Genomic DNA, 14,907 nt, shown 5'->3' on the forward strand with positions numbered 1-14,907 from the left:
ACTTGTCCATTTGCCTGCGGATGGTAGGGGGTAGTAATCTTATGTTGGATATGATAATTGTTAAGTGTTGCAGCTAGTTTGTTTCCAACAAATTGTGGTCCACCATCTGTAATCACTTCTCTTGGAAGTCCGTAACGTACAAACAAATGGAACAAAAATTGTATTACCGAATCTTCTGTAGCCCTAGCTAATGATTCAGCCTCAACCCATTTAGTAACATAGTCTGTTGCTACCAAGATGTATGTCCTTTGGTTTGAGGGTGGATTAATGGGTCCGACGAAATCGAGAGCCCATCGTTCAAATGGCTCAATAACCAGTTGTGGTCTCAGAGGCATTTCATCAGCTTGACCAGGTTTTCCTGCTCGCTGGCAGCTATCACAGGCCTGCACAAATTTTTTCGCATCCTTAAAGATTGTGGGCCAATAGTACCCTGCCTGTAGTATCTTATGTGTTGTTCTCTTGTCGGCAAAGTGCCCCCCGAATGGTCCATTGTGACAAGCCTTTAAGATGTCTAGGATCTCATCCTCTTGAATACACCTTCTGATTTGCATGTCTGCCCCTGTATGGAATAAATGGTCTCCAATCCACGAAAATCGTGTGCTTTTTTGAACAATTTGTTTTCGTTCCTGAGGGGTTAGGTGTTTGGGTAACTTACCCACTGCAAGGTAATTGGCGACGTCAGCATACCAGGGTGTGCGAACGGCAATGGCAAACAGATGTTCGTCAGGGAATTGATCTTCCACGGCTGCTGCTTCGCTTGATTTGGGTATTCTTGAGAGGAAGTCGGCTACAGGGTTCTCCTTGCCGGGTCGATCCTTAATTGTGATGTCAAACTCCTGCAACAGGATCAACCATCGAGTTACTCTAGCATTCGTGACAGGTTTGTTTGCTAGATATTTAATAGCAGAGTGATCTGTATATAACACAACAGGGTAACCTGTAATATAATGCCTAAATTTATTAACAACATGGATTACGACCAAAAATTCATTTTCAGTAACAATATAATTGAGTTCGGCAGAGGATAAATTCTTGCTAATATAGTAAATAGCGTATGGCTTCTTATCCTCTTCTTGTCCTAGGACTGCACCGATTGCTGTATCCGAGGCGTCGGATGAGATCTGGAATGGCAGATTCCAGTTTGGTCCTCGAAGGACTGGAGCAATTGACAACAACTTTTTCAATTCTCTAAAAGCCTGGTCGCATTTATCTGTCCACAAAAAATCGACATTACCTGTCAGAGCATACAGAGGTGCTGCAATTCGTGAATAATGTTCTATAAAACGTCTGTAATATCCGGAAAATCCAAGGAAACTACGTACCTCTGTTTGAGTTGTGGGGGTAGGGATGAGCAAAAGAATCTGAATTTTAGTAGGGTCTACCTAGATGCCAGCTGCTGAAATGTAGTGCCCTAGGATGATTCCTTTCGTCATCATCATGTAGCACTTCTCGTGGCTCAGGCAGAGTCTGGTAGCAATGCAGCGTTGTAAAACTTTTTCCAGGGTATCCAGAGTTGGATCAAATTCATCCCCATACGGTGTGAAGTCGTCCATATACACCTCAAGTCCATCGTTTATTAGATCTGCAAAAATACTGAGAATAGCCCTCTAAAATGTAGCAGGGGCATTACATAGGCCGAAGGGTAATACACGATAGGCAAACGTTCCCCAAGGGCACGTAAAGGTAGTTTTATCTTGGTCTTCAGGGGCAATTTGGATTTGGTTATATCCACTGAAGCCATCCAAAAAGGAGAAAAATTTCTTCCCTGCTAACGTGTCCAATACTTGATCTATAAATGGGAGGGGGAAGTGATCCTTTTGTGTAGCCTTGTTTAACTCCCTGTAATCGACGCAAATCCTCCATTTTCCGTTTTTCTTTGGTACCACCACAAGGGGAGAGACCCATTTACTGTCAGAGATAGGGTAAATAAAGTAAACATCTAAGAGCTTCTGAAGTTCATCTTTCACTATCTCTTTTAGGTGTGGATTGAGTCTCCTTTGTGGCTGACGGACAGGTCTTGCGTCTTTCTCTATATAAATGTGATGGGTGCATAATTGAGGATCAATCCCCTTCATGTCGGGGTAATCCCACGCAAATGCATCTTTGTATTTTTGTAACAGATTAACAAGTTTTATCTCTTGATCTGGTGTAAGATTGGCGTTAATATTTAGAGTTTTACCAGGTTCAATTTCCACTACTTTAGTATTAGCAACAGAAGTTACTGGTATTGTCTGATCATGCGAATCTTTTAAGGGATCTTCTTCTAGCTCGTTGTCAAATGCTGCCTCTATCATAATACATTGCATATGTTTTCTAGCTTCAGTTTGACTAATAAAATTGTTAATGGCGTCGTCTTCTGTTTGATCCTTGAAATCTAACGCCTTCTGTATGGTTAATGGAGATCTGATGTTGTTAGCGAGATATGATACAGGATAAGGGTTAGTTTTAATCATTGGCAGGCTTGGCTGAGCTGGAGGGTACAGAATTAAATTTTTGACATCGGGTCCTTTAGCTATAGTCATGTTTCCCTGCCGGCAACCAATGTAGGCATCGGCAGTAGCAAGCCAAGGTCTGCCTAGGATTAACGGATGTCCATCTAGTCGGGTTTTAGGATTAATTACCAGGAAATCTGTGGGATACTCCCATGAATCTACGGAAACCATGACATCATTCAGAGTACCTTTTGGTCGAACCACAGATCGATCTGCCAATTCTAACAGAGTAGAGGTAGGTTCTACTGACGTAATGCCAAGCTTTTGGCAGGTGGAGGTTGTCAAAATGTTGATTGCAGCTCCCAGGTCGACTAGAGCATTAGTCAGGGTTTGGCCATAGATTTGAACGGTTACAATTGGGTTCCCGGGATCTTCATATTTGATAGGTGTTTCCTTTCCTGATAATAGGTCGGATAAAGTACCAACTACTTGGACTCTAGGGTTAGTATTTGTATTCCTCCTTGATTTTTTGATGCATAATTCCTTTATGGTTTTCGCATATATAGGAATATCTTGTATAGCTTGGAGGAATGGGATCTTTATATACAAATTTTGTAATTCTCCCAGAATGTCAAAGTCTGGAGGTTGTATAGGTCGAGATATGACTAATCGTTCTGGGAAAGGAGGAGAGGATGTGCTTGCTTATTTATTGTTTTGCTCTTTGTTTTCATCCTCCTATTGTGGGGGTTGTTCTACAGGTAACTGATTTTCAATATGAACCATTTTGTCTCCCTCTGTTTCTACTATTCGTCCCGATCTTAACTGAAGATCGTTGCACTCCCTTAGGTCAGACTCAATCTCTCATGTGTCTATGATTTGAATGGATTGGACTGGCCTATTATTAGGATTTGGGTTGGGTTGGGCTGGGAGTTGCGGTCTCAGATTAGACTGGGAATTTTGTGGTAAGGCTGGCAGAGTTGGTTGAGGGAGTGGGATTGATCCTGCTGGCTGATATGTCGGTCTTGGCCAGCTTGTCTACCAGGATGAGCCTTGTGAAGTGGAAGGGGTCCACTGTGGAGGATAGGAACTATTCTGCCAATATGGTGGAGGATAAGGGCAGTTTGGCCAACCAAATTGGGACATCCAAGGATTCAGAGTAGGAAACATTTGAGGTGACCAATTTGAAAATGGGGGTTGGGACTGATTTTGCCACATGTTCTGTTGCTGAGTGTTGAACTACGGGGGTTGAAAAGAAGAGGGGTCTGAAAACATACCTGGTTGCCTAGGCTGCCATTGACGATGCTGGTTAACAAAATATGCTGGTTCTGACTCCTCTTCTGCTTCTTTGTATACTGCCTTCAAACCAGGAAGTGAAGGGCAACTTTCGGTCAGGTGGTCCTTGGTGCAGATAGCACATATTTGGACTGTATCCATCGGGCATTCTTTGTGGCTGTGCTTCTTCCTGCATCGTGGGCAAAAGATGGCTAGATTCTGCTCCACCTCGGCTTACTTCTGTTTGGCCTGCACAATGTCAAGTTGTGTAGTTAGTGTTCCCAGGATATCAGTTTTAAAATTTTCTAGCAAATTTCCAAGTTCCACCCGTGTTACTCCCTTTGTTAATGTTCTGTTATCTCTGGGGAAGCGATCATATTCCGCTGGTTTTATCCTCGTGCTGCCTCTTGAGCTCCTGATACACAGATCAATGATATCAGCAAAATTTTCCTGATAAATGTCTCCTTTCCCCATGATGTTTAACGTTTCGATCCATTGCTCTCTCATACCTCTAATTAATGCAGTTTTCAACACGTTTTCAGGCAGAGGTAGTGATGCATAAGGGGATCTTTGCAAGTTATATTGGAAACGTTCCACATATTCTTCTAAGGTTTCGTTTGGTCTGGCTGACATTTGAAAGATTTCATCTTTTAGTTCCCTTGACCTACAGTAATCTTGGTATTTCTTTAAAAAGGCTTCTTTCATTTGGTCCCAATTGTTAATAACCCCACCACCTAAGCCCATAAACCATCTCAACGCAGCCCCTTTTAATGTAGAGGGGAACAGTTTCAGTTTCTGGGGATTGGTGGTGTAGTCGTATCCTCTACATAATACATCAAATTCGAACAAGAATGCGTCCAGATCTTCTGATGTGAGGCCATGAAATGTGGGAATATGCTGGAGAGGGATGGATTTCATGGGTGCATTTGCTGCAGAATCTACTATCGGATATTGCAATGTGGAGGTCTGGGTGTTTGGCTGATTCTGTGCCATGGGATCAAATATATGCCAGTAATCTTCAGGAATTTTTAAGAGAGTGTTCCTTGGTTGAGGAGGGGTAGTCTTAACAGGGATTGTCTTGACACCACTCCCTTGATCAGGGATGATAATGGCCCCAACTGTCTGCAGTGAATGAATTCCTTCAACAAGGATTTTCACAGCGCTTCCCTTGTCTGGGCTATTTAAAGGCTGGTTTAATTCAATAGGAGATCTAGGTTCCTCAATTTCCCCTGTTTCTCCTTCTCCTTCACAAAGGTTACTTTGGGTCCCTTCGTGCAATGGTCCATGAGTCAAATTTTCAATTTCTTGAAAATCCTGCTCCTCTGTTCGACTATGCACCTCAGCAAAAGCTTCAGATGGTGATCCCGAGGCCTGAAGGGAAGTAGTAGGCTGTTTAGAATTAGCTTTCTTATATCCTACTGATGGCTGAGAGTCGGCTTTCTTATAGATTTCGTCTATAAAGGTCGTTCGTCCAAGGGTCACTGGCCCCTTGGCTTTGGATGGAGGCTTTTGATCTTTTTCTAACTTTTTCTGCTTAGTCATGCACTCCAATTAAACTGCTAAATCCTATTTAACTGGCAATTCTACTAAGAGAGCGGACGGTGGAGCAGGGCTTTTACATGCTCCGTACGCAGGTTCTTACCTTCCGTTTTTAAAATCCAACTCCCTCCTAGCAGATTTGCGCACTACTCTATAAAGGACAAATGGATATTACTCCTTCCCCGGCAACGGCGCCAAAATGTAGAGCTATAACTAGGGTCTCTCACACCACCAATTATTCCACATTATTAAGTCAATCCGGGATCGTTTTGTTCTTGCAAGGAGTAACTCAATCCGAGGCTGTTCTATCCAAGTAGTGCTCGGTAGTATATCGTTCTAATAACTTGAAAGGAAACAAACACTAAGCTGTAACTAAACCAATTCAGGAAATGAAATCACACAAGGCAAATGATCAGTTAAGGGTACGAAACCAATAACCCTTCCCTTTAGAAACTGATAAAGAAAGAAAACCAAAGCATGGGCTTATAGGTCAGGGAGCTAGGCAGCGTCTTGCTGGGCTCACGACAGCCTTAGGCCTGCTATCACGCAAAAGCAATAAAGGCAGATTGGCAAAAGTAAACTGGAACAGCAATTCTTAAAATGGAACAGCAGTAAAGAAATGGAACAGCAGTAATGAAATGGAACAGCAAACTATCATAAACAGGAAACGTCAATCATATAAAATGGAACAGCAAACCCAAATGGAACAGCAACCCAAATGGAACAGCAAATCCAAATAGAACAGCAAACCCAAAAGGAACAGCAAATCCAAATGGAACAGCAACTCCAAATGGAACAGCAAATCCAAATAGAACAGCAAACCCCGAAGTATGTACACGGTCTATACTACTGCAGCGATCCGAGAGTAATGTGTGATGTGACTGTGTTTCTGAACAAGATAATATTATCTTCAAGCCTCAAAAATACTTATTTCATATGAATCCAATAATGATAACATTCATACCAATAACTTGCCGTAGGAATGGATGCAATTCGAATAGATTCAGTTTGTGTAATACAGAGACGTGAATTAAAGAACTTATTCAGATTCAAATATTAATTAAGAAACATAGTCTATCAGAGCAAAGAGATATCGGATTACTGTAATGAAAGAAATATGCAAACCACACAAATCACCGTATGATACAACAGCGAGTGACCGTCGGAGCTGGGCCCTTGGCTACGATGGTACACTGCTTAGAGTTACTTCAGATGTAGAAACGAAGTGAACACCAAATCCTTTATATTGATTGCATTAACAAAAGTGTACAAAATCAGATCTTACAAAAGCTCAGTGATCAAAATCGTTCTGAGTTTTTTAATTATAATAACAGTCGTCCCCCACGCTCGGTGGCGTGGTACCTTTATATAACAGAAATGACGGAGATGTCTAGATACAAAAGATAAACTTAAAGCAGCGATCCCTCAGGATCGAAGATCCTGAGGGATTCGCTATTCGTTCGGGTCTCCTCTTTCCTTCTTGCGTTCTCCGTCACGATATCCTGCATCCTTTTCCTGGATTATTCGGCTCCAATTTTGCTTGATCTTGTCCGCATCCGGTTCCCTGTCGACGGGGCAGCAATTACTTTCCTTGCGCTTCTCGTTTTTACTCGATAATCCCCTATTTCCGCGTCCTTCTGCATAGAAAACATCGATTATTAGTAATTGAGCTTCGTTTGCCCATTTTCACACAATTTACCAAAACCCTTATGTTTTTAGGCTCAATATGCAGAAAAGATTAGAAATAGTATTGAAAAACCACTAGATTACTTATCAAAAAGCATACCTTCCAGGTGCTCCACAGAAGGGTAGTAAAGGAAACTCACGATGAGAACAAAATAAATGTTAATCATGATTTCATAGACTCTAATGTTGGACCGAAGACCCACCATATTCCAAAAATCGATATGAGGAAGTTTGATGGTAAGGTTCCCGCAACATGGATATTAAAGATGGAGAAAATTTTCAATCTCAATAATGTGCAAAACACACAAAAGGTACGTATTGCAACTTTATATTTGGAACCAAATCAGTTTGTATGGTATCAATGGCTTTGCTCTCTTAAACAAATTATCACTTGGGAAATTTTTACGGAAGAATTGACAACACATTATGAGGATACAAAAAGCAACACTTTTTTTAGCCAATTGATAAGTCTCAAACAAAAGGGTTCAATAATGGAGCACATTGAGGAGTTCCTAAAATTGAACATAAGGGTAAAAAATATTCCAGAGGAGCATAGGATTGATGTTTTCATAGGGACTTTAAAGGATAATATCCAACATGATGTTCACCTTTGGGAACTTGATTCATTAGAGAAGGCATTTAGGTTAGCAAGAAAAATGGAAAGCAAAATTATGGCAACCAGCAAGCATACCACTCACAACTATAAAGATGGAAGTGTTGTTTCCCCTAGTCTTCCACAACCTATAAGGTTGACACCACAACAATTGGAAGAAAAAAGAGCAAAAGGGCTTTGTTACAGTTGTGATAGCAAATACACTAAAGGTCATAAGTGTGTTGAGAAGAAATTATTCTACATAGATTATCAAGAGGAATAAGAAAAGGAGAAAGAAAGGTAAAAGGAAGAGGATATACTCCAGGAACAAAGCCTAGATAAAGAAGAAATGAATATGACCATATCTTGTAATGCATTGGCTAGAATTACCACTCCTCAAACCATCAAGATAGAAGGAAAAATCAAGAAGAAAAAGGTATAGTGTTGATTGATTCAGGAAGTACCCACAATTTTATTCATTGTAAGATAGCAAAAGAATTGAATTTCTTCCTATATCTAGCACTAGAGTGTCAAGTGATGGTTGCAAATGGAGGAATGATAAATATCTTTGGAAAGTGCCATAATATCAAACTATCCATGGGAGAATATGTATTGACTAGCCCAATGCTTTCCATTCCAATGGGAGGTGCTGATGTTGTACTAGGAGTCCAATGGCTACAATCCTTGGCTACAATAGCTTTTAATTTTCAAGAACTTTTCATGAAATTTTCTATGGAAGGAAAGGAAGTTGAATTAAGGGGTACTACAGGGAAACCAGGAAAGATGATCAGCTCTAACAGTATGACAAAGCTTCTAAAAAAGGAACAAAGAGGTGTAATTGCATAATTATGTTCGCTAGATGTTTCCACATCAGAATCATCTATTTCTCTAGATCTCCAAAAAGTATTGCAAAATCATTCCAAGGTATTTGAGACTCCCAAAGGTCTCCTACCTATTCCTGATCATGATCATGCTATTCATCTGATTCCAAGAAGTGTTCCTCCAAACATCAGGCCGTACAGATATCCCTATGCCCAAAAGAGTGAAATTAAACGTATAGTTGCAGAAAACCTAGAGGCTGGTATAATTCAACCTAGTCAAAGTTATTTCTCTGCTCCAGTAGTATTGGTGCACAAGAAGGATGGATCATCGCACATGTGTCTGGATTATAGGGAGCTCAACAAGCTCACTATTAAAGATAAGTTTCCCATTCCGGTCATTGATGAATTACTAGATGAATTGCATGGATCAATTTACTTCACCAAGTTGGATATTTTCAAGATATCATCAAATCATAATGAAGATTGAAGACATTCTGAAAACAACATTTAGAACTCATGAGAGTCATTATGAATTTTTGGTCATGCCTTTTGGCCTTACCAATGCACCTTATACATTTCAAGGTTTGATGAATTCCATTTTCAAACCCTTCCTTAGAAAATTTGTGTTAGTATTTTTTGATGATAAACTAATCTACAACAAGTGTTGGAAGGATCATGTTGAACATATTGACAGGGTGCTACAACTGTTGGAGGAGAAACAATTATATGCAAAAAGATCCAAATGTTTCTTTCGAGTACAAGAGGTGGAATATCTGGGTCATATTGTATCTCGTGAAGGAGTTAAGGTAGACCCTAGAAAAATTAAAGCCATAAAGGAATGGAAAATCCCCACATCCATAAAGCATCTGCGAGGATTTCTCAGGTTGACAGGGTATTATCACAAGTTTGTTAAGAATTATGGGAGAATAGCAGCACCTCTAACAACATTATTGAAGAAAGATGGATTTTCATGGACTCTAGAAGCAACAAAGGCCTTTGAACATCTTAAAAAGGCAATGTGTCAAGCACCAGTCTTAGCTACACCCGTGGAATGTGATGCTTCAGGAAATGGAATTGGTGTTGTTTTAATGCAAGATGAAAGACCCATTTCTTTTGAAAGTCGTCCAATGAAGGGAAAGTTTTTACACAAAGCTATCTATGAGAAGGAAATTTTGGCAATACTACATGCACTTAAGAAATGGAGACCCTACCTAATGGGAAGACCCTTCAAGGTAAAAAAGGATCATGATAGCCTTACATACTTTTTAGAACAAAGATTATCCTCTGTAGAGCAACAAAAGTGGGTCACAAAGATGTTGGGTTATGACTTTGAAATCATCTACAAAAAAGGGAAGCAAAACATGGTGGCAGATGCACTCTCAAGAAAGGATGAGGATGTGGAAGCATTGTTGTGCGCCATTTCTATTATCCAACCAGATTGGATAAACGAAGCAAGGGAGGAATGGAAGAATGATGAAGAGTGTGGGAACTTATTCAAAAGTTACAACAAGATTCCAATACATCTGATACATTTAGTTGGAAGAATGATTCATTGTGGTACAAAGATCGCTTATACCTCTGTAAGAATTCCCAACTCAAACAAAAGATTCTTATGGAATTGCACACTTCTCCCTTAGGAGGACACTGAGGATTTTTAGAAACTTACCACATGGTTAAGAAGGAATTTTTTTGGGATGGCCTTAAATTGGATATTCAAAAGTTTGTGGTGGAATGTTTGGTTTTCCAACAAAATAAAGTTGAAACAATTAAGTCCCCGGGTCTATTACAACCTTTATCCATTCCAAGCCAACGTTGGGAGGAGGTTTCAATGGATTTTATCATAGGTTTACCCAAGTTTGAGGGAAAGAGTGTCATCATTATGGTAGTTGACAGACTTACCAAGTATGCACACTTTTGTGCATTATCACATCCATTTAAAGCCAGTGTAGCTTCTATTGCATTTATGAAAATAATTCAAAAGCTACATGGAAACCCAAAGATTATTGTAAGTGACAGAGATCCCATTTTCACTGGAAATTTTTGGACAAAATTATTTTCTTGTCTTGGTACTGAGTTAGCTCATAGCTCATCTTATCATCCTCAATCTGATGGGCAAACTGAGATAGTAAACAAATTTTTGGAAGGATATCTTAATTTCTTTGTATCTGATAAACATACACAATGGGTCAAATGGTTGCGTGTGGCTGAATGGTGGTATAACACTTCCTTCCATACAACAACAAAAATGACCCCATTTATGGCACTTTATGGGTATCATCCACCATCCATCACATCATATTTAAGAGAAAATTCTAAGGTTCAAGCAGTGGAACATCACATTGAACATCAACAACAAGTCCTGCAACTCTTAAAGGATAACCTCGTGTTGGCACAGAATAGAATGAAACAATAGGTAGATCACCATCGCAGCGAAAGAAGTTTTGATATAGGTGATTGGGTATTCCTACGGCTACAACCATATAAACAAATGTCCCTCAAGCAAGCTAAGAAGGATAATAAATTATCACCAAAGTATTATGGTCCGTACAAGGTGTTGCAAAATATTGGTACGATGGCATACAAATTGGAGCTTCCTGTAGCTTCTTGAGTGCACTCAGTTTTCCATGTTTCATGTTTAAAGAAGGTTATAGGCGACAAGCTCCCATTTCAAACAATATTTCTAGAACTTAACGAGGAGGGAAAAATTATATTGGAATGGGAAGCAGTCATAGAAACAAGAGCTTGACAACTATGAAATCGATCAATTTTAGAGTATCTCATCAAGTGGAAGAACTTATCCGCTGAAGATTCCACATGGGAGGATGAGAATTTTATACAAAAGCATCCAAAACTACTCAAGCGTTGAGGACAACACTTTTTTGAAGGAGAGGGGCATGTTAGGTCCCTATAATACTAGAGGTTACCCCATTACTATTGTAGTTGTATCCCTTATTAATATTGTTGTGCCCCTATTGTCCCCATATTGTTATTATTGTGCCCCATAGAATGCCTCTATTGTTATTTTTGTGGCTTTATATTATTATTGTTAGGTCGGATGGGTTACATTGTGACTCCTTATACTCCTATATATAGAAAGGAGGTTTTGTCATTTGAATCATCCAAGAATTGTTCATTTATGTAATGCAAAGTAGCTTTCCCCCTCGAAGAGGCTGAATTCTAAGGCATTGATCTATCTTTTCTATCTTTTTGTGAGCTGGTTTCATAACATTTTCTAATATTCCTTATTTTCCGAATAGAAATTGTGAACTATAATGTATTAAAAAATAGATTTTCTTTTTTTGGGTGGTGTGCTACCAACCCCACAACCCCATCCAATGACATAACATATTATATTATATATAGGGTCGGAGGGCCACCCCCAACAGACCCGCCTAACCCTGGTGGAGCCACAAAATATGTTAAAACACAAACCATTTTCCATATGTAACCTTCGACATCAAAAACATATATAACTGTGTTTGGTTAAAACAAATACACAATATATGGAATACAAGGGACTCGAACATGGAACTTCCTCCTTACAAAGCGCCACCACCACCAATGGACCAATGAACCCATGTTGATGGCTCTGTCGCATTGCATATACTTAAACCCTTAATGCATTTTCCCAATAGTGGTGGAGGTCCGGGCACGGAACCCTGAGCGGTTTAGAGGAGTGGAACCTTGAGTGAGGGACCTTTTGAGATGCCGAAAAGATTCCCTTGGAGGGCTAGAGGTGCCAGTGGAAGAATTTGACAAGTTTATAGTTGATTTTTCATGTTTTAGCACTAGGAATCCAATCGTGTAGTCCATTTCTCGAGTCAATGTCTCCATTTTAATGTTATCATAAAAAAGTGGAGGTATAAAGGTCATTTTCGTAAAGTTTCTTGTGACTAATTTATGTGATGCCACTTAATGAAAGAAGGCTTCCCCACTTTGAGCAGGGCCCATAGACATATCCCACATTGGGTGAACTCCGTAATCAAATCGTTTTTGTGCCTTTGATCTCATGGTTTCTTTATGATTTCCACTTCTTTTCAGGAATTAAGTTACTTGGTTAATGTGCTCTTTTATATGCAATTTTGAATGCATCCTTGAAGTTAAAAGACATGGATCAACATGTGTATATATTGATGATGATTCCCATGTTATTTTGATATTTATGTTGTTTATATTATTGGAAGTGCATATGATGTAGTAACACTGAAATAGGAACATATAGTACATGCTCAGGGGGAGCTGTGAATATGAAAGTTCAACATTTTAATTTTTTTTACACGGATCTTATAAAGGATAGACGAGTATATATGTGAGTTTTGGTATAGACATTTGTGTATGTCTATCTAAGATGAAGAAACCTTGGTAAAAACTTAGGGAGAAGTTATGATATGCTTCAGTTAGTTATTCTTTAGCTTTCTAGTTCTCACATTGGTTGGTTACAGTCTATTGATCCTTAGATACTACTTAGAAGCAATATTTTCTTATGATGATTTATGAGTTGCTGCAATATGATATTACTGCTTTAGTTATTTTGATGGATTTTTGATGAAGATGGATATGATCAAATTTGGTAGTGAATAGATGGCATAGGTTCAGGGGGAGAATTTACTATTCTTCTAATAATGCATTGTTGACATTATGATTTCTTGATAATTCCTTATTGCATGATTATGTGTAGATGTTGCTGAAGTCACTTATGATGCTATTACGTCATTAATGATGATGAAGTCTTGGATTTTGGTTATAGTTGCGTGAAGAGGATATGCATGCAATGGTCCTTAGTGACATTGGTTGATGATAATGAGTTTCACTCACTGCTTATGTGTTGCTGTCATTATATCTTCAATGATGCATCGGTTGCATATGGTACAATTATGGGTGATGCCTATAGTGTTGTTCTTGGTTCTCACATATGTTAGATGGTTATGATAAATGTATATTTTATGCCACATATGGTATTTTTCTTGAGGATTGTGGCTCTTCATATGTAGAGCATGTTGATCTTGATAATATGAGATCAGGGAGATGGGTTACTAAAAAATTTTGATTGCATAGTATTATTTATAATGATGAGTTCATAGTGCTATCTCTATGCCATAGGTTATCAATGATGGATGTTTACTTGAGTTTCATATTGGTGAAGTTTTTTATGGTGTGATAATTCTTCTTGCATGAAGATAATGGGCCAAGAGAATGGTATTGTTTCCTATAAAGAAAGGTAGGTTACATGAAGATAAGAGGATGGTTATTGATATACTATTGCTACAATTGTTGGGTGATGCTTGGAGACATTGCATATTTAGTCACATATTGATGCTTGAAATATTTGCTCACATGGTGAAGATGATTGATGCTACATTGTCATATATTACTTTATGATGATATGTGTGGTTCTCACATATGTTATTGATGCATGAAGAGATATGTTGAAGCTCCTTCTACAAAGGGAAAGAGAAAGTTGACCTTGATGAGGTCAAGGGATGAGTTGGTAATAGATCTCTACGGAACAATATTATGTTGTTGGTACAATTTTGTAGTGCTGCATACTTGGTCACATGTCGATGATATTGAAGCTACATTGCCTTATCTTGCATATTGATTATCAGGATGTGCATGTTGTTGTTCATATTGTTGGTATCTATGTTGCAAGATCCTATGATGAATATTATTGTCTGGATACCACATGGTTGAGGTCCTTGTCTTTGGTTCTTATCACAAATGTAATATTTGTCTCTTGATGTAAACATCATGTAAAGACCCATGATGTAATAATTATAAAAGTTAGTCATATTTGGACTATTGGAGTCAAGTAAATTATGTATCTAATCCCATTTTAGGCATTTGATGTAATATTGAGTCAAATATGTAACCCCACTGCGTCGGGTGATTGATGTAAGCATGAGTCCTTGGTGATAGGAAAGGTCATATTTGGTTGAGTTATAGAGTCATGTACTTCATTGAAATTCTTCCAAAAGATTCAACATATGCTTAGGGGGAATAATGGTTAGTGTTCATATTCAACAACATCATATCCATAATTCTCATCTCTCCAAAAGGGGGAAAGAAATCTTCATTCAACATTGGTGAGCCTTTTGAATTTGATTTCAAAAGGGGAGATTAGCTTGGTGTTTGGAAAAGAATGCTTGAAAAGAAGCTTGGTATGCTTACAAATGTCTTTGTAGCTATTTATAGGTGATCGTGACCAAACACCAAAGTGGTTTCAATCAACCCCAAAGGGGGAGATTGCTGGCATTATGACTAATGTGTTGTCCTTGATGGAAAACTACTTGATAAAGATGTTAAAATGATGTTTATGCAGTGTGACAAAGAGAATGGAAAAAGGATGTCCTTGACAAAACCTACTTGATAAAGATGTCAGAATGATGGTTATGAAGATGCTATAGGTGGGATGGACAAATTAATATCAGTTCAGAGACAAAAGGATGATAAAGGAGAGGTTTTGGAAAGTACACACTGGTTTTGCGAATAAAATTAGCATACATATGCATGTATGTTGAAGAAAAGGCGTGTACATTTTTCGCACCATGGTATTGTCAATAATTTT

The sequence above is a fragment of the Pinus tabuliformis genome, chromosome 9, assembly GCF_031772625.1.
Source record: "Pinus tabuliformis cultivar Carrire ecotype Pingquan chromosome 9, CPIR1, whole genome shotgun sequence".
NCBI classification, from domain to species: Eukaryota; Viridiplantae; Streptophyta; class Pinopsida; order Pinales; family Pinaceae; genus Pinus; species Pinus tabuliformis.